The following is a 19905-nucleotide window of genomic DNA, read 5'->3' on the forward strand; positions in this document are numbered from 1 at the left end:
CCTCTATGTTTGTAACCACGAGAATTCAATATAAAAAAAGAGAGTATGATATAAACAAGTCAATGCATAATGAATTCAAAATCCAAAGTAATAGATTGTATGCTACAAGGCTTCCATAACCCTAACTAATAACCTTAGCTACTCATGAATAAAACGAAAATCATCATAAATATATTCATCATACCAAAAACTAGAAGATGATCTTGGTGTGCTAATGGTGAAAGTAAGAGATAAGAAACGTTTTTCTCTCTCGCCACCCTAAGCCGCTATTCTCCTCTCTCTGAATAATACAGAATAATTGAATAATCAATAAAAATTCAACATTAAGCCTTTTAATAATCTTTTCTGTCATAATTGCCTTCTAGATTCTTGAACTAATTATAAATGATAAACTGGTCTTGGACATAGTTTCTAGGTGCCACATTTGGTCCAGATTGTAGTTTCTAGGCACCAAATTTGGTCTAGGTTACTACTCTATTTTGTGTCATATGCCATCCGCATTCCATAGTCCCATAATATCTTCATCTATCTCATTAATGCCTGAAATCATGCTAATCACATTGATTAGCTCAATTACATAGAAGTAGAGCAAAAACATAAGAAACTAGGCACTTTGTTCTCTAAACATAGCTAAAATATGGATAAATTATGTTGCTTAGGCGTATAAATTCACCCAAGATCAAATTCTAAGATTAAAAGTGTTAGAAGTCAATTAGGAGTTGACCCGTGATGTGTATAAAACAATATAAATGTAAAATGGGAGATTTGTTTGAATGTTTTTGTAGAAACAATTTATTTACTTTTAGAATACTATCTTGAGGCTGAAAATACTTAGAGTGTAATTAATCGGGAGCGAACATTGTGATTATGCCATTCTAGGTAAGAACTCACGCATGGGTAATTGAGAAATTATCCAAATTTAGCTAGGAGACATGGGTAGCCTAGATTTAGAGGTAGTAGTGTCAATCTTTCAATAAAACATCAAATTTCACAAATTGGTTCTTTTGAACACTTCATAAGTGTAACAATTTCACCAATCTATTGCCTCAATTAACATCTTTATGTCTATGAGATGCTATTAAATGAAATAATTCAACTTATTATTTACATTTATTCCTCACCCTTACCCCCTCTTTCAAGAATGATATGAGTTCAAAGGTAATTGGGGTTTACAACCTTCAATTCTTGGTTAAATCATAAAATAAATGCAAAATTCATAGCAAATATCTATTTAGAAAGACAAATAAATAACACCAATTCACTAATCATAACCTATTCAAGCATAACCTAAAGAATAAAGAATTAGCTACTCATAGAGAGAGAAAGTAAAGATATACCAAAGTTTCCATTAAATTAATCCATGAAGAATAAACGAAATGGAAATTCAAGCATAGATTTTCTATAAATCTACAATTGAAAGCCTTAATCCTTCAATTGGAAAATACTTATATTCTTTACTCAAGAGTAATACAATAATGTTTAAAGATAATAAAAATGAGCTAAACACCCACATTTAAGCCCTAATTCCACATTTACTCAATATTACAAAAATGTCACCTTAGTGTTCATCTACTTGAACAGATCCAAATAATATGCATATAGGGTTGTTTTGATCATTTTGGCCACTCGCATGATAGACCTATGTGATCATTTGTGCTCTTTTATTTCATATTTGACCTATCATTGACTTGAGCAGATTTTTGATCTTCCCTTTTCAACTGTTACCTGCACAAATAAGCATTAGGTATGGATTAACATCAATTCAATGGAATAGCACTACAATTTAAGCTTAAAAGGTGAAAGAAAGGTGTCAAAGTGATGACTTATCAACCCCACAAAATAAAATATTGCTTGTCCTTAAGCAAGAAAGAATAATTCAACGAGATAGGGTAGTTACAACTCAAATCCTCCCAAAATAAATCTATACCAAAGGAATAAGCTAACAAAGATCTACAAAGACTTCCCAAATATGTCATGTAACAAGTAAACCAAAATTTTTCAATAAGCATATAACTATGAAGTAAGAATACAAGTTTGTATCAAATGAACCTTTTAAATAAACAAAGCATCTCAATAGGTGACACAAAATCTTCAAAGATCATCTCAATCTTCACAATGTAACTTGCCTTGCCCGTTTGCCCAAATCAGGAGTAAGACTTCACCCTTTACCCCAAAGTATCGATGTCGCTCACATGCAAGAGTTAGCTCCACACACACAAGATATTTTAATTCTTAAAGAAGATTAAATAATGAAAAATTTCACACTCACTCTTGCAAACAAATTCATGTATAATGAGTAGAATCATAGGCTTGCCCTTTGTGTTTTTTGCCACTAATATAGATTTAGCTATCTTGAATTCACCAAGGTCTTGCGAGTTTAAATAAAGGTTTAAGGTGTGTGAATTAATATGGATCAAGTGACTAAAATACCTTCTTCAACGCAATCACTTATCCCCTTCTACCCTAAATATTTCAAGTTATCCACCTTATTCACCTTTAAATCAATTTTTTTACTTCCCTTAATCTTTAGCTTAGCATTCACCAAACAAATCAACCCCCCATTTTATTTCTTCACTTCTTTGACTTTTTCAAGAGATTTTCTAACCTTAATCTCCTCTTATCCCCTTACTTGTCTCATTTATCTTCATGTTCTATGGGAAAGGCTATATAACTTTATCATTAAGGATATTTCTTATATCTTAATCATAATATTTAACAAACTTACATAAACCTTTCTGGGCTCATATTAGCATATCATATTCTTTCCCCAAACTTGGAGTTTGAACCACCCTGTAATACCCCGGGAAATTTTTCGTTAAAATTTTGTGCATAAACGTGTTGGGTTCTATCTTCTATAATGAATTATAAATTTTTCGTGTGGAATGTCTTAGATTATGACCCACCATTGCACAGAGTATCGAATAAGATTTCCAAAGATATGTGGATCATCCAAAACGGACACCCGAGCAATGAGTTATGAACATTCCGATCGAACCATGAATAGTAGTAAACAATAAAACGTGCAGGAAAAATTACTGAGGCTTAGCGTATTTTTGCCCTAACTTTAAATGGTCATAATACCTTGTACATAATGATCTAGGTGATCTACTATATATTGACAAAAATCTCTGTGAGTCCTTTTTCCAATGAAATTAGTTTCATCAAATTTGTCTATCGGAGCAAAATATTATACTTGATCTACTTCAGTCTATCAAAAGTGAATTTTTAGGTCAACTTCAAACGATCCTAAATCCTCGTACACAATGATCTGGGTGGGATACTATATAACAACAGAAAGATATAAGAGTCCTCTTTCTAATGAAATTGGTTTCATCTAATTTGGATATCGAAGTAAAACGTTATGGTTGATCTACTTTGAACTATCAAAATAGTCCACCAAAGGACAGATTCGAGAATTATTTCATTTTTAGGGGCGTTTTGGTCATTCCCCCTCACCCAAAATCTGTCCAAACACTATATTAAAGCCTATTAGAAGCATTATACGTTATATTTCATCATATTCTCTCAAAAAGAAAACCCTAAGATCCTACACCCAACTTCAAGAACCTCCAAAGTTCACCATTAATTCTGTAAATTTATTTAAGATTCCAAGTTCCTAGTTCAAGAACTCCAAGAAGCATTATTCAAAGGCACGATTAACATCTCAAAAATGAGTATCGATCTAAAGTTCATCATTTAAGGTATGTGGGGTTTTTCAACAAGAATTCTCTTTTGTTCTTGTGCCCAAAAGTAATTTTCTTTACAAAGGCATGATTTTTATTTGATTTTTATGAATTTGAAGCATGAACCCATATCTTATGATGATTATTATGAAATCTTGATATTTATGATTTTGAAAGATAAATTTACATGTGTGGAGATATAAATCATAAATCTTGAACAATATTTATCATGATTTTGATATTTGGATCGTGAATCCCCATTGGAAATTGTGTTTTTTTAGAAAGTATGTGTTATAAGCACGTTGATGTTGAATATTTGAGATATTTTAAATGATTTGACTTTTTAGTCTTAATGGAGTTGTTTTGAACTCGAGTGTGAAAGAAATCCACAACGTGGTTGATTTTGATAGATGGGAAGCATGATGGTTCCCGATGAATATTTATATATTACTGAAATTGTTTTGTTTTGGATTGTCTTTGAAATGATTGGAGCTAAGTCTGGAAAAAATCTTTAGCACCGAGTGGGAGGTATAAAGCAACCTTACTTCCCTAGAACTACGTACCCACGTAGGAGTGAGCCAAAGGCTGATTCATATAGTGATCACTAATTTGTGTGGATTTGATATTGATAGTCTTACTACGATGGCAATTATAGGATGGCTCCCCCAACGTGGGTTGTATGTTGGACTCCATGTAGCTCACATGGTTTATGTCGGTTATAGGATCTCCCAGTGTGTGTGTGTTTCCTTGTGTCTATGGTGAATGGTGAAGTGATTTGAAAGTGGAATTGTGAAAGTTATTCTTTCGAAAGATTTAAATGATATTTATATTATGAGAATTGATATTCTTGATGAACTGAAAGTGATTGACAAATTATATGATGACTCACATATGTTATTGTACTTATTTCATCCTCTCATGATTATGATGATTTTCTTCGGGCTATGTGAGTCTTTCAAACATCCTGCATATTTCTTATAAATATTTATGATGATGCTATTTATACAACTACATACACCCCTATATACTCAATTTCTTTCCATGCTACTGACCCACATCTTCAGATGTGGGCTGTATTTTCTCAGAATATAGGTTTAGGTGCTTAGTTCTAGGTTCGATAGTGATTCTTTAGGCACGCTATTCTACATCCTCTATTATGGTGAGTCCTCATGTTCCGAGGACGTGATGTCTGATGTTGGTTTCACAGAATCGTTTATTTTTAATAACTGAGTATGAGTCAATTGGGGCTTGTCTTAATGGCTCACTGGTTTTATTGATTTTCTTAGAGGCTTGTCAGACTAGTATAGATGTTGGGAGTTTCAGTTTCTTATATGTTACACCTTTGATTGCTGTGAATTTTGAAATGAGTTTAGAGATTATTCCTGAGCCTATCCTAGTTTCTACCCTAGTGGGTGATTCGATTGTTCCCCAGAAAGTGTATAAATGTGTCCTGTTACCATTCTTTATAGAGACTTGTTGGATGATCTGATTGAGTTAGACATGGTAGATTTTGTTGTGATTCTGGGTATGGACTGGCTGTATTCTTCTTATGTCTCTATTGATTGTCAAACCTGAGTGGTTAAGTTTTAATTTTCTGGTGCATCCATGTTTGAGTGGTCTGGGAATTTTGTGTTACCTAGGAGTCATTTTATCTCTTACCTCAAAGCTAGAAAGCTTATTTCCAACGGGTGTATTTACCATTTAGTTATAGTCAAAGATAATAAGTCTGACACTCTAACTCTTCAATTTTGTTAACGTCGTCAATGAGTTTTCTGATGTCTTTCCAGATGATCTCCCAGGGATACCTCCTAATAGACAGATAGAGTTCGGGATTGATTTTCTTCCTGATACTCAGCCTATTTCTATTCCTTCTTACCATATGGCCCCTGCAGAACTAGAGGAGTTGAAAGAGCAACTCAAAGAACCACTAGATAAGGGTTTTATAAGGCCTAGTATTTCTCCTTGGGGAGCTCTGATATTGTTTGTGAGAAAGAAAGATGGCTCTTTGCGTATGTGCATTGATTACCGCCAACTGAATAAAGTCACCATAAAAAATAAGTACCTTCTTCTGAAAATAGATGATTTATTTGACCAATTGTAAGGTGCAAGTTATTTCTCAAAGATAGGCCTTCATTTCGGCTATCATCAACTCAAAGTTAGGAAGTGTGATATCCCAAAAACCACTTTTCGAACTCATTATGGCCATTTTGAGTTTCTTGTTATGTCTTTTGGGTTAACTAATGCCCCAACGTCTTTCATGGACCTCATGAATAGAGTGTTCAGACCATATCTAGATATGTTTCTCATAGTTTTCATCGATGATATACTGGTGTACTCCCGTAGTGAGGATGAACATTCTGATCATCTTTGAACTGTCTGCAAACCCTTAGAGATCATAAGTCATTTGCCAAGTTCAGTAAGTATGAGTTTTGGCTAAGGTCAGTTGCTTTTTTGGGTTATATCATTTCTTTCGAGGGTATTAGAGTTGATACCCAAAAGACCAAAGTTGTTAGAAATTAGCCTAGACCTATTTTTCCAACTGATATCCGAAGTTTCTTGGGTTTAGCTGGCTATTACCGCTGTTTTATTGAGGGTTTATCCTCTATAGCATTTTCTATGACTCGGTTGACCCAAAAAAAGTGAAGTTCTTATGGTCCGAATCTTGTGAGAAGAGTTTTTAGGAGTTGAAGACTCGACTCACTTCAGCCCCTATTTTAACTTTGCCTGATGGCGTTGATAGTTTTATGGTGTACTGTGATGCTTCGAGAGTTGGGTTGGGTTGCGTATTGATGCAGAAGGGTAAGGTGATAGCTTATTCTTCTAGACAGTTGAAACCCTATGAGAAAAATTACCCCACCCATGGCCTTGAGTTGGCTGCTGTTGTGTTTGCTTTGAAAATATGGAGACATTATTTGTATGGTGTCCATGTTGATGTTTTCACTGATCTTAAGAGTCTGCAGTATGTGTTTACCCAGAGAGAATTGAATCTTAGGCAAAGACGATGGTTAGAGTTGTTAAAGGACTATGATATGAGCGTGCTGTACAATCCGGGCAAGGCAAATATTATGGCGTATGCCCTAAGTAGAGTGTCCATGGGTAGTGTTTCGCATGTGGTAGAAGGTAAGAAATATTTGGCTCGTGATGTACATCGTTTAGCTAGATTGGGGGTCAGGTTGTTTGACTATGCTGAAAGTAGTATAGGGGTTTAGAGTTGTTCCGAATCCTCCTTGGTTTCGGAAGTGAAGGAAAAGCAATACTTAGATGCTAGTTTGGTCAGACTGAAGGAGTCAGTCAAGGACCAAAAAGTAGAGGTTTTCTCCCAAGGGGGAGATGGAGTGTTGAGATTACAGGGTCTATTGTAAGTCTTGAATATTGATGATCTGAGACAGAGGATTATGGCTAAAGTGCACGGGGTGTGATATTTTATTTATCCTGATGCCGCCAAGATGGTCAGGCTGAGCGGACCATCCAGACCTTAGAGGATATGTTGAGAGCTTGTGCACTTGACTTTAAGGGAAGTTGGGATGATCACTTATCGTTGATAGAGTTTGCTTACAATAACAGTTTCCACTCTAGTAGGGGCATGGCTCCATTTGAAGCCTTATATAGGAGGAAGTGTAGATCACCCATAGGTTGGTTTGAGGTGCATGAAGCGGCTGTGAGTGGTCTTGATTTGGTATTTGAGGCTATGGAAAAATTTAAGTTGCTTAGGGAAAGGTTAAAAACTGCGTAGAGTCGTTAGAAGTCATATGCGGATGTTAGAAGGAGAGACCTTGAGTTTGAAGATGGTGACCTAGTGCATCCAAAAATTTAACCCATGAGGGGGGTGAAGAGATTCGAAAAGAAGGGAAAGCTTAGTCCTCGTTATGTTGGTCCTTAAAAAATTCTTAGCCGTGTTGGTAAGGAAGCTTATGAGGTTGAGTTGCCTTCCGAGTTGTCCTCTGTTCTTCCAATATTTCTTGTCTCCACTCTTAGAAAGCATTTTAGCAATGCTGTGGTAGTGGATTCCTCTGTGAGTGTTGACATTCAAGAAAATCTTTCTTTTGGTGAGATTCCTATTGAGATTCTTGATTTCAGTGTCCGAAGACTAAGGAACAAAGAAATTCCCTTGGTCAAGCTGTTGTGGCAAAACCAATCTGTTGAGGGTGCAACTTGGGAAGCCGAGGCGGCAATGCGATCCAAGTACCCGCACCTATTTTCCATGAACTCCAAACAAGCTGAAGGTATCGTTCTTTCCAAAATCATGCACTTTTGATAAAAGTTGCAGTAGTTTAGCTGTCATTTATTATGTGTTCAGCTATAGTTTCTTCAATTTATGCATTTTATGTTGCATTCGGAGTGAGAAACGATGTGGTGATGAGTCTAACGAATGGTTTTAGCTGTATACTCTATTCCCTGTCTAATCTTAGAATGTATAGAGTCATTTGAGGATGAATGTTTCCAAGGGGGTATGATGTAATACCCTGAGAAATTTTTTTTTGAAATTTTGTGCGTAAACGTGTTGGTTTCTAACTTCTAGAATAATTTATAATTTTTCCATGTGGAATGTCTTAGATTATTACCCACCATTGCATAGAGTATCGAATAATCTTTCCAACGATATTTGGATCATCCAAAATGGACACCCGAGCGATGAGTTATGAACATTCCGATCGAACCGTGAACAGTAGTGAACAATAAAACGTGCAGGAAAAAGTACTGAGGCCTGGCATATTTTTGGTCCAAATTTAAACAATCATAACTCCTTTAACATAATGATCTAGGTGATCTACTATATATCGATGGAAATCTTTGCGAGTCCTCTTTCCAATGAAATTAGTTTCATCCAATTTTTCTATCAGAGCAAAAAGTTATGGTCGATCTACTTCAGCCTATCAAAAGTGAATTTTTAGGTCAACTTCAAACGATCATAACTCCTCATACACAATAATCTGGGTGAGATACTATATATCAACGGAAATATATGAGAGTCCTGTTTCTAATGAAATTAGTTTCATCCAATTTGGATATCAGAGTAAAACGTTATGGTTGATCTACTTCAAACTATCGAAACAGTCCACCAAAGGACAGATTCGAGAATTATTTGATTTTTAGGGGCAGTTTGGTCATTCTCCCTCACCTAAAATCCATCCAAAACCTATATTAAAGCCTATTAGAAGCATTATATGTTATATTTCATCATATTCTCTCAAAAAGAAAACCCTAAGCTCCTACATTCAACTTCAAGAACCTCCAAAGTTCACCATTAATTCTGTGAATTTATTCAAGATTCCAAGTTCCTAGCTCAAGAACTCCAAGAACCATCATTCAAAGGCACGATTAACATCTCAAAAATGAGTATCGATCTAAAGTTCATCATTCAAGGTATGTGGGGTTTTTCAATAAGAACTCTCTTTCGTTCTTGTGCCCAAAAGTAATTTTCTTTACAAAGGCATGATTTTTATTTGATTTTTACGAATTTGAAGCGTGAACCCATATCTTATGATGATTATTATGAAATCTTGATGTTTATGATTTTGATAGATAAATTTACATGTGTGGAGATATAAAACATGAATTTTGAACGATATTTATCATGATTTTGATATTTGGGTCGTAAATTCCCATTGGAAATTGTGTTTTTTTAGAAAGTATGTTATAAGCACATTGATGTTGAATATTTGAGATATTTTGAATGATTTGACCTTTTGGTCTTAATGGAGTTGTTTTGAACTCGAGTGTGAAAGAAATCCACAACGTGGTTGATTTTGATAGATGGGAAGCATGATGGCTCCCAATGTATATTTATACATTACTGAAATTGTTTTGTTGTGGATTGTCTTTGAAATGATCGGAGCTAAGTCTGGGAAAAATCTTTAGCACCGAGTGGGAGGTATAAAGCAACCTTACTTCCCTAGAACTACGTGCCTACGTAGGAGTGAGCCTAAGGATGATTTATATAGTGATCACTAGTTTGTGTGGATTTGATATCGATAGTCCTACTCCGATGGCAAGGATAGGACGGCTCTCCTCAATGTGGGTTGTACGTTGGACTCCATGTAGCTCACATGGTTTATGTCGGTTATAGGATCTCCCAGTGTGTGTGTGTTTCCTTCTGTCTATGGTGAATGGTGAAGTGATTTGAAAGTGGAATTGTTAAAGTTATTCTTTTGAAAGATTTAAATGATATTTACATTATGAGAATTGATATTCTTGATGAACGGAAAATGATTGACAAATTATATGCTGACTCATATGTGTTATTGTACTTATTTCATCCTATCATGATTATGATGATTTTCTTCGAGCTATGTGAGTCTTTCATACATCCTGCATATTTTTTATAAATATTTATGATGATGCTGTTTATACAACTGCATACACCCCCATATACTCGATTCCTTTCTATGCTTCTGACCTACATCTTTGGATGAGGGCTGCATTTTCTCAAAATTTAGGTTCAGGTGCTCAGTTCTAGGTTTGATAGTGATTCTTCAGGCACGCTATTCTACATCATCTATTATGGTGAGTCCTCATGTTCTGAGGATGTGATGTCTGATGTTGGTTTTACGAAATTATTTATATTTGATAACTGAGTTTGAGTCAGTTGGGGCATGTCTCAATGGCTCGCTGGTTTTATTGATTTTCTTAGAGGCTTGTCAGAATAGTATAGATGTTGGGACTTAACTAGTAAGTCATATTTTGTTATCTTTCTGAAATTCTTTTATTCTTGGATGATGGCTACTCTGTTGATATTTAAGGGTTATTTATGGAAACCCCATTAATTTGTGTTAAACTGAATAAAAATGGCTCAAAGGGTTAGCTTCGGGCTACTCGTAGACTCAAGCACCGTGTAACGCTTCGGGAGCCATTTTCTGAGGCATTTTAAACTTGGTATCGACGCCTAAGGTTTTAAGGTATCCTAGGGAGTCTGACAAGCCACGTTAAGTAGAGTCTTGATCATCGGTGTGTAGTGCACCACATCTATGAGCAAGAGGCTACGAGATGTTTTTGGAAAAAGTGTGATTCTTTCTTTCAGAAGTCTATTGTGCTTAAAGTATCTCTCTCTGCTATTGATTTGCGCTCTCCTCTTCCAAAAATCTGCCTCCACATCGAGCGAGATGAAATAATGATGGTCAGCAACCTTAACCCGCTGACCCATTGAATGAAAATATGTCTCATGCTGAATTTCGGGCAGCCTTTCAGGCGCTGGCCCAAGCTGTTACTACAAATGTTCTGGCCAGCCCGGCCGCAGCTCCACAGCAGCAGAGAGATGATTCAGTTGCTGCCAGGATTCGTGACTTTATGCGGATGAATCTGCCAGAATTCTATGGGTTCAAGTCTGATAAGGATCCACGGTTGTTTTTAGAGGAGGTGCGGAAGATTACTCAGGTGATGCATGTATCTTAGGAACATAGTGTAGAGTTGGATGCGTATAGGTTGAAAGACCTTGCTTATAACTGGGTTGTTTCTTGGAGGAAAGGTAGAGGTGAGGGAGCTATCCATACAACTTGGCAAGAGTTCCAGGATGTATTCTTAGATAAGTTTTTCCCTTTAGAGATGAGGAAGGCGAAGGTGGAAGAGTTTATGAACCTGCGACAGGGCTCTATGACTGTTAGGGAGTACTGTCTAAAGTTCAATCAGTTGGCCAAGTATACTCCTAACTTAGTAGCTGATAATCAGGCTAGTATGAATATGTTTATGACTGGAGTGTCTAGTTATATGGTTAAGAAGTATAGGTATACTATGCTGAATAAGGAGATAAATCTTTCTAGGCTGATGACTCATGCCCACCAGATTATGGTAGACAAGATTAAGGAGAGAGATAGAATGAGAGGGAATAAGAGAGCTAGGTTCGAGCAGCACTGACAGGGTCAAACTAGATCGCAGGAAGGGAGTCGCCCTCAGTATTAGGATCATTCCTCTATGCCAGAACCGTCATCTACTACTGCTCCCATGCCTAGAGGTAGGCAGGATCAAGGTAGCAGGTTATATGCATCCAATTCCCAGTACAGTGTTGGCAGTAAGCCAAATTATCCCCTGTGTCCTAAGTGTGGTAGGGCTCATTCGAGTGAGTACTGGGGTGAGAAGAGGGGTTGTTTCCAGTGTGGTGACATAGGTTATAGAGTTAGAGATTGTCCAAAGGATGGACAAGGGCATCATGACTATCGCCCTCAAACCCAGACTCAGACTGTTAGTGCTCCAGTTCTAGCAACTCGCCTAGTCCTAGCTCAGGGCTCCTCTTCTAGCAATGCTGGCGGGCAGCGCCAGAATAGATTCTACGCTTTACCATCCTGCCAGGAACAGGAGGACTCTCCCAATGTATTTACTGGTATGCTTTATATATTTCAGTTTGATGAGTATGTTTTGTTGGATCTTGGATCCAGTTTCTCATATGTTACACCTTTGATTTTTGTGAATTTTGAAATAAGTCCTTAGATTATTCCTGAGCCTATCCTAGTTTCTACCCTAGTGGGTGATTTGATTATTGCCCAGAAAGTGTATAAAATGTGTCCTGTTACCGTTCTTCATAGAGTCTTGTTGGATGATCTGATTGAGTTAGACATGGTAGATTTTGATGTGATTCTGGGTATTGACTGGCTGTATTCTTCTTATGCCTCTATTGAATGTCGAACCTGAGTGGTCAAGTTTTAATTTTCGGGTGCATCCGTGTTTGAGTGGTTTGGGAATTCTGTGTCACCTAAGTGTCATTTAATCTCTTACCTCAAAGCTAGAAAACTCATTTCCAAGGGGTGTATTTACCATTTAGTTAGAGTCAAAGATACTAAGTCTGAGACTCCAACTCTCCAGTCTGTTAACGTTGTCAATGAGTTTTCTGATGTCTTTTTGAATGATCTCCCAGGGATACCTCCTGATAAAGAGATAGAGTTCAAGATTGATCGTCTTCCCGATACTTAGCCTATTTCTATTCCTCCTTCCCGTATGGCCCCTGCAGAACTAAAGGAGTTGAAAGAGCAACTCAAAGATATACTAGATAAGGGTTCTATAAGGCCAGTGTTTCTCCTTGGGGTGCTCCTATGTTGTTTGTGAGAAAGAAAGATGGCTGTTTGCATATGTGCATTGATTATAGCCAACTAAATAAAGTCACCATAAAAAATAAGTATCCCCATTTGAGAATAGATGATTTCTTTGACCAATTGCAATGTGCAAGTTATTTCTCAAAGATAGACCTTCGTTCTGGCTATCATCAACTCAAAGTTAGGGAGTGTGACATCCCGAAAACTACTTTCCAAACTCATTATGGCCATTTTGAGTTTCTTGTCATGTCTTTCGGGTTAACTAATGCCCCAATAGCTTTCATGGACATCATGAATCGAGTGTTCAGACCATATATGAATATGTTTCTCATAGTGTTCATCGATGATATACTGGTGTACTCTCGTAGTAAGGATGAACATTCGAATCATCTCCACACTGTCTAACAAACCCTTAGAAATCACAAGTCGTTTGCCAAGTTCAGTAAGTGTGAGTTTTGGCTAAGGTCAGTTGCTTTTCTGGGTCATATCATTTCTTTAGAGGGTATTAGAGTTGATACCCAAAAGACCGAAGCTATTAGAAATTAGCCTATCCCTTTTTCTCCGACTAATATCCGAAGTTTCTTGAGTTTAGCTAGCTATTACCGCCGTTTTGTTGAGGGTTTCTCCTCTATAGCGTCTCTTATGACTCGGTTGACCCAAAAGAAAGTGAAGTTCTTGTGGTTCGAATCTTGTAAGAAGAGTTTTTAGGAGTTGAAGACTCGACTCACTTCAGCCCCTATTTTGACTTTGCCTGATGGTGTTGATGGTTTTATGGCGTACTGTGATGCTTCGAGAGTTGGATTGGGTTGCGTATTGATGTAGAATGGTAAGGTGATAACTTATGCTTCTAGACAGTTGAAACCCATGAGAAAAATTACCCTATCCATGGCCTTGAGTTGGCTGTTGTTGTGTTTGCTTTGAAAATCTAGAGATACTATTTGTATGGTGTCCATGTTGATATTTTCACTGATCATAAGAGTATGCAGTATGTGTTTAGCCAGAGAGAATTAAATCTTAGGCAGAGACGATAGTTATAATTGTTAAAGGACTATGATATGAGTGTGCTGTACCATCCAGGCAAGGACAATGTTGTGGCGTATGCCCTAAGTAGAGTGTCCATGGGTAGTGTTTCGCATGTGGTAGAAGGTAAGCAAGAGTTGGCTCGTGATGTACATCGTTTGGCTAGATTTGGGGTTAGGTTGTTTGACTCTGCTGAAGGTAGTATAGGGGTTCAGAGTAGTTTCGAATCCTCCTTACTTTCGGAAGTGACGAAAAAGCAATACTTAGATGCTAGTTTAGTCAGACTGAAGGAGTCAGTCAAGGAACAAAAAGTAGAGGTTTTCTCCCAAGGGGGAGATGGTGTGTTGAGATTGTAGGGTAGATTGTGTGTCCCGAATATTGATGATCTGAGATAGAGGATTATGGTTGAAACGCATGGGGTGCGATATTCTATTTATCCTGGTGCCACCAAGGTGTACAAAGACTTACAGGAAATCTATTGGTGGAGTAGCATAAAGAAAGATATAGCAGCATTTGTAGCTAAGTGTGCAACATTCCAACAGGTTAAGGTTGAGCACCAAAGACCTGGTGGTATGATGCAAGAGTTTAGTAATCCCACCTAGAAGTGGAAAGAGATAAATATGGACTTCATGATTGGTTTACCTCCTTCCTGATACCATTATGGTTCCATTTGGGTTGTGGTTGATAGTTTGACTAAGACTTCTCATTTCTTGCCTTTTCATACTTCATATACTGCTGAGGATTATGCTAGATTATATATCCGAGAGCTAGTCAGACTGCATGGAGTTCCCTTGTCTATCATTTTGGATAGGGGTACTCAGTTCACTTCGCAATTTTGGAAAGCTTTTCAAAAGGGTCTTGGTACCCAGGTGCTTTTGAGTTCTGCTTTTCATCCGCAGACCGACAGTCAAGCTGAGCGGACCATCCAGACCTTAGAGGATATATTGAGAGCTTGTGAACTTGACTTTAAGGGAAGTTGGGATGATCACTTATTGTTGATAGAGTTTGCTTACAATAACAGTTTCCACTCTAGTATTGGCATGGCTCCGTTTGAGGCCTTATATAGGAGGAAGTATAGATCACCCATAGGTTGGTTCGAGGTGGGTGAAGTGGCTGTGAGTGGTCCTGATTCGCTATTTGAGGCTATGGAAAAAGTTAAGTTGCTTAGGGAAAGGTTAAAAACTGCGTAGAGTTGTCAGAAGTCATATGCGGATGTTAGAAGGAGAGACCTTGAGTTTGAAGTTGGTGACCTAGTGTATCTGAAAATTTCACCCATGAGGGGGGTGAAGAGATTTGGAATGAAGGGGAAGCTTAGTCCCTGTTATGTTGGTCCTTACAAAATTCTTAGCCGTATTGCTAAGGTAGCTTATGAGTCCGAGTTGCCTTTCGAGTTGTCCTCTGTTCTTCCAATATTCCTTGTCTCCACACTTAGAAAGCATATTAATGATGCTGTGGTAGTGGATTCCTCTGTGAGTGCTGATATTTAAGAAAATCTTTGTTTTGATGAGATTCCTGTTGAGATTCTTGATTTTAGTGTCCAAAGACTAAGGAACAAAGAAGTTCCCTTGCTCAAGGTGTTGTGGCGAAACCAATCTATTGAGGGTGCAACTTGGGAAGCTGAGGCGGCAATGCGATCCAAGTACCCACACCTATTTTCCACGAACTCCTATCAAGTCGAAGGTACCGTTCTTTCCTAAATCATGCACTTTTGATAAAAGTTATAGTAGTTTAGCTGTCATTTATTATGTGTTCAGCTTTAGTTTCTTGAATTTATGTATTCTATGTTGCATTCGAAGTGAAAAATGATGTGGTGATGAGTCTAACGAATGGTTTCAGCTGTATACTCTATTTCCTATCTAATCTTGGCATGTATAGCGTCATTCGAGGATGAATGTTTCCAAGTGGGTATGATGTAATACCTTGAGAAATTTTTCGTTGAAATTTTGTGCGTAAACGTGTTGGTTTCTATCTTCTAGAATGATTATAAATTTTTCGTATGGAATGTCTTAGATTAATACGCACCATTGCATAGAGTATCGAATAAGCTTTCTAAAGATATGTGGATCATCCAAAACGGACACCCGAGCGACGAGTTATGAACATTCTGATCGAACCGTGAATAGTAGTGAACAGTAAAATGTGCAACAAAAAGTACTGATGCCTGGCGTATTTTTTCTCCAAAATTAAACGATCATAACTCCTTGTAAATAATGATCTGGGTGATCTACTATATATTGATAGAAATCTCTGCGAGTCCTCTTTCCAATGAAACTAGTTTCATCCAATTTGTCTATCGGAGCAAAAAGTTAGGGTGGACCTACTTCAGCCTATCAAAAGCAAATTTTTGGGTCAATTTCAAATGATCATAACTTCTCGTACACAATGATCTGGGTGAGATACTATATATCAACGGAAAGATTTGAGAGTCCTCTTTCTAATGAAATTGGTTTCATCCTATTAGGATATCGGAGTAAAACATTATGGTTGATCTACTTCAAACTTTCAAAACAGTCCACTAAAGGATAGATTCGAGAATTAGTTGATTTTTAGGGGCGTTTTGGTCATTCCCCCTCACCCAAAATCCATCCAAACCCAATATCAAAGCCTATTAGAAGCATTATATGTTATATTTCATCATATTCTCTCAAAAAGAAAATCCTAAGCTCCTACATCCAACTTCAAGAACCTCCAAAGTTCACCATTAATTCTGTGAATTTATTCAAGAATCTAAGTTCCTAGTTAAAGAACTCCAAGAACCATCATTCAAAGGCACGATTAACATCTCAAAAATGAGTATCAATCTAAAGTTCATCATTCAAGGTAAGTGGGGTTTTTCAACAAGAACTCTCTTTCATTTTTGTGACGAAAAGTAATTTTCTTTACAAAGGCATGAATTTTATTTGATTTTTATGAATTTGAAGCATGAACCCATATATTATGATGTTTATTATGAAATCTTGATATTTATAATTTTGTAAGATGAATTTACATGTGTGGAGATACAAAACATGAATCTTGAATGATATTTATCATGATTATGATATTTGGGTCGTGAATCCCCAAATTGTGTTGTTTTTGACAAAGTTTGTGTTATAAGCACATTGATGTTGAATATTTGAGATATTTTGAATGATTTGACCTTTTGGTCTTAATGGAGTTGTTTTGAACTCGAGTGTGAAAGAAATCCACAACGTAGTTGATTTTGATATATGGGAAGCATGATGTCTCCCGATGTATATTTATATATTACTGAAATTGTTTTGTTGTGGATTGTCTTTGAAAAGATCTGAACTAAGTCTGAGAGAAATCTTTAGCAGCGAGTGGGAGGTATAAAGCAACTTTACTTTCATAGAACTACGTGCCCCCGTAGGAGTGAGCTTGAGGCTGATTTATATAGTGATCACTAGTTTGTGTGGATTTGATATAGATAGTCCTACTCCGATGGCAAGGATAAAATGGCTCTCCCCAACGTGGGTTGTACGTTGGACTCCATGTACCTCACATAGTTTATGTCGGTTATGGGATCTCTTAGGGTGTGTGTGTTTTCTTGTGTCTATGGTGAATGGTGAAGTGATTTGAAAGTGGAATTGTTAAAGTTATTCTTTCAAAAGATTTAAATAATATTTACATTATGAGAATTGATATTCTTGATGAACTGAAAGTGATTGACAAATTATATGATGACTCACATGTGTTATTGTACTTACTTCATCCTCTCATGATTCTGATGATTTTCTTCGGGCTATGTGAGTCTTTCATACATCCTGCATATTTCTTATAAATATTTATGATGATGATGTTTATACAACTGCATACACCCCCATATACTAGGTTCTTTTCCATGGTACTGACCTACATCTTTGGATATGGGCTGCATTTTCTCGGCATGTAGGTTCAGGTGCTCAGTTCCAGGTTCGACAGTGATTCTTTGGGCATGCTGTTCTACATCCTCTGTCTGACTAATAAGTCGTATTTTGTTATCTTTCTAAAATTCTTTTATTCTTGGACGATGATTACTCTGTTCATGTTTGAGGGTTATTTATGGAAACCCCATTGATTTGTGTTAAACTGAATGAAAATGGATGAAAGGGTTAGCTTGGGGCTACTCATAGCCTTAAACACCATATGACGCTCTGGGACCTGTTTTTCGGGGCGTTACAAACTCGGTATCAAAGCCTAAGGTTTTAAGGTGTCCTAGGGAGTCTGACAAGCCACGTTAAGTAAAGTCTTGATCATCGGTGTGTAGAGCATCACGTCTATGAGCAAGAGGCTACAAGATGTTTTAGGAAAAAGTGTGATTCTTTCTTTCAGAAGTCTATCATGCTTAAAGTGTCTCTCTCTACTATTGATTCGTTCTCTCCTCTTTCATAAATATGCCTCCACGTCGAACAAGAAGAAATAATGATGGTCAGCAACCTCAACCCACTGACCCATTAAATAAAAATGTCTTATACTTAATTTTAGGCAGCCTTTCAGGCGCTGACCCAAGCTGTTACTGTAAATGTTCAGGCCAACCCGGCCCCAGCTCCACAACAGCAGAGAGGTGATTCAGCTGCTGCCAGGATCCGTGACTTCATGCGGATGAATCCGCTGAAATTCTATGGGTCCAAGTCTGATGAGGATCCATGGTTGTTTTTAGAAGAGGTGCAGAAGATTACTCAGGTGATGCATGTATCTGAGGAAAATAGTGTGGAGTTGGCTATGTATAGGTTGAAAGACCTTGCTTATGATTGGGTTGTTGCTTGGTGGAAAGGTAGAGGTGAGGGAGCTGCCCCTACTACTTGACAAGAGTTCCAGAATGCATTCCTGGATATGTTTTTCCCTTTGGAGATGAGGGAGGCGAAGGTGAAAGAGTTTATGAACCTGCGACAGGGCTCTATGACTGTTAGGGAGTACTGTCTAAAGTTCAATCAGTTGGCCACGTATGCTCCTGACTTAGTGGTTGATAATCGGGCTAGTTGAGTAAGTTTATGACTGGAGTGTCTAGTTATATGGTTAAGGAGTGTAGGTATGCTATGCTGAAAAGTGAGATAAATCTTTCTAGGCTGATGACTCATGCCCAACAGATTAAGGCAGACAAGATTAAGGAGAGAGATAGAATGAGAGGCAATAAGAGAGCTAGGTCCAAGCAGCACGGACATGGTCAGACTAGATCGCAGGAAGGGAGTCACCCTCAGTATCAGGATCATTTGCCTATGCCAGGACCATCATCTGTAAGTGCTCCCATGCCTAGAGATAGGCAGGAGCAAGGTAGCAGGTCATATGCATCCAAGTCCCAGTACAGTGCTGGCAGTAAACCAAATCGTCCCCTATGTCCTAAGTGTGGTAGGGCTCATTCGGGTGAGTATCGGGGTGAGAAGAGGGGTTGTTTCCGGTGTGGTGACATAGGTCACAGAGTTAGAGATTATCCACAAGATGGACAAGGGCGTCGTGACTATCGCCCTCAGACCCAGACTCAGACTGTTAGTTCTCCAGTTCCAGCAACTCGCCCAACCCCAGCTCAGGGAGCCTCTTATAGCAATGTTGGCGGGCAGCACCAGAATAGATTCTATGCTTTACCATCCCTCAAGGAACAAGAAAACTCTCCCGATGTTGTTATTGGTATGCATCATATATTTCAGTTTGATGTGTATGCTTTGTTGGATCTTGAATCCTGTTTCTCATATGTTACACCTTTGATTATTGTGAATTTTGAAAGAAGTCCTGAGATTATTCCTGAGCCTATCCTAGTTTCTACCCGAGTGTGTGATTCGATTATTGCCCAGAAAGTGTATAAAAAGTGTCCTGTTACCGTTCTTCATAGAGTCTTGTTGGCTAATCTAATTGAGTTAGACATGGTAGATTTTGATGTGATAAGATTCTGGGTATGGACTGGCTGTATTCTTTTTATGCCTCTATTGATTGTCAAACCCAAGTGGTCAAGTTTTAGTTCCGGGTGCATCCGTATTTGAGTAGTCTGGGAATTGTGTGTCACCCAAGAGTCATTTTATCTCTTACCTCAAAGCTAGAAAGATTATTTCTAAGGGGTGTATTTACCATTTGGTTAGGGTCAAAGACACTAAGTCTGAGACTCCAACTCTCCAGTCTGTTAACGTCGTCAATGAGTTTTCTGTTGTCTTTCTGGATGATTTCCCAGGATACCTCCTGATAGAGAGATAGAGTTTGAGATTGATCTTCTTCCCGAT

Source organism: Capsicum annuum, chromosome 3 (assembly GCF_002878395.1).
Source record: "Capsicum annuum cultivar UCD-10X-F1 chromosome 3, UCD10Xv1.1, whole genome shotgun sequence".
NCBI lineage: Eukaryota > Viridiplantae > Streptophyta > Magnoliopsida > Solanales > Solanaceae > Capsicum > Capsicum annuum.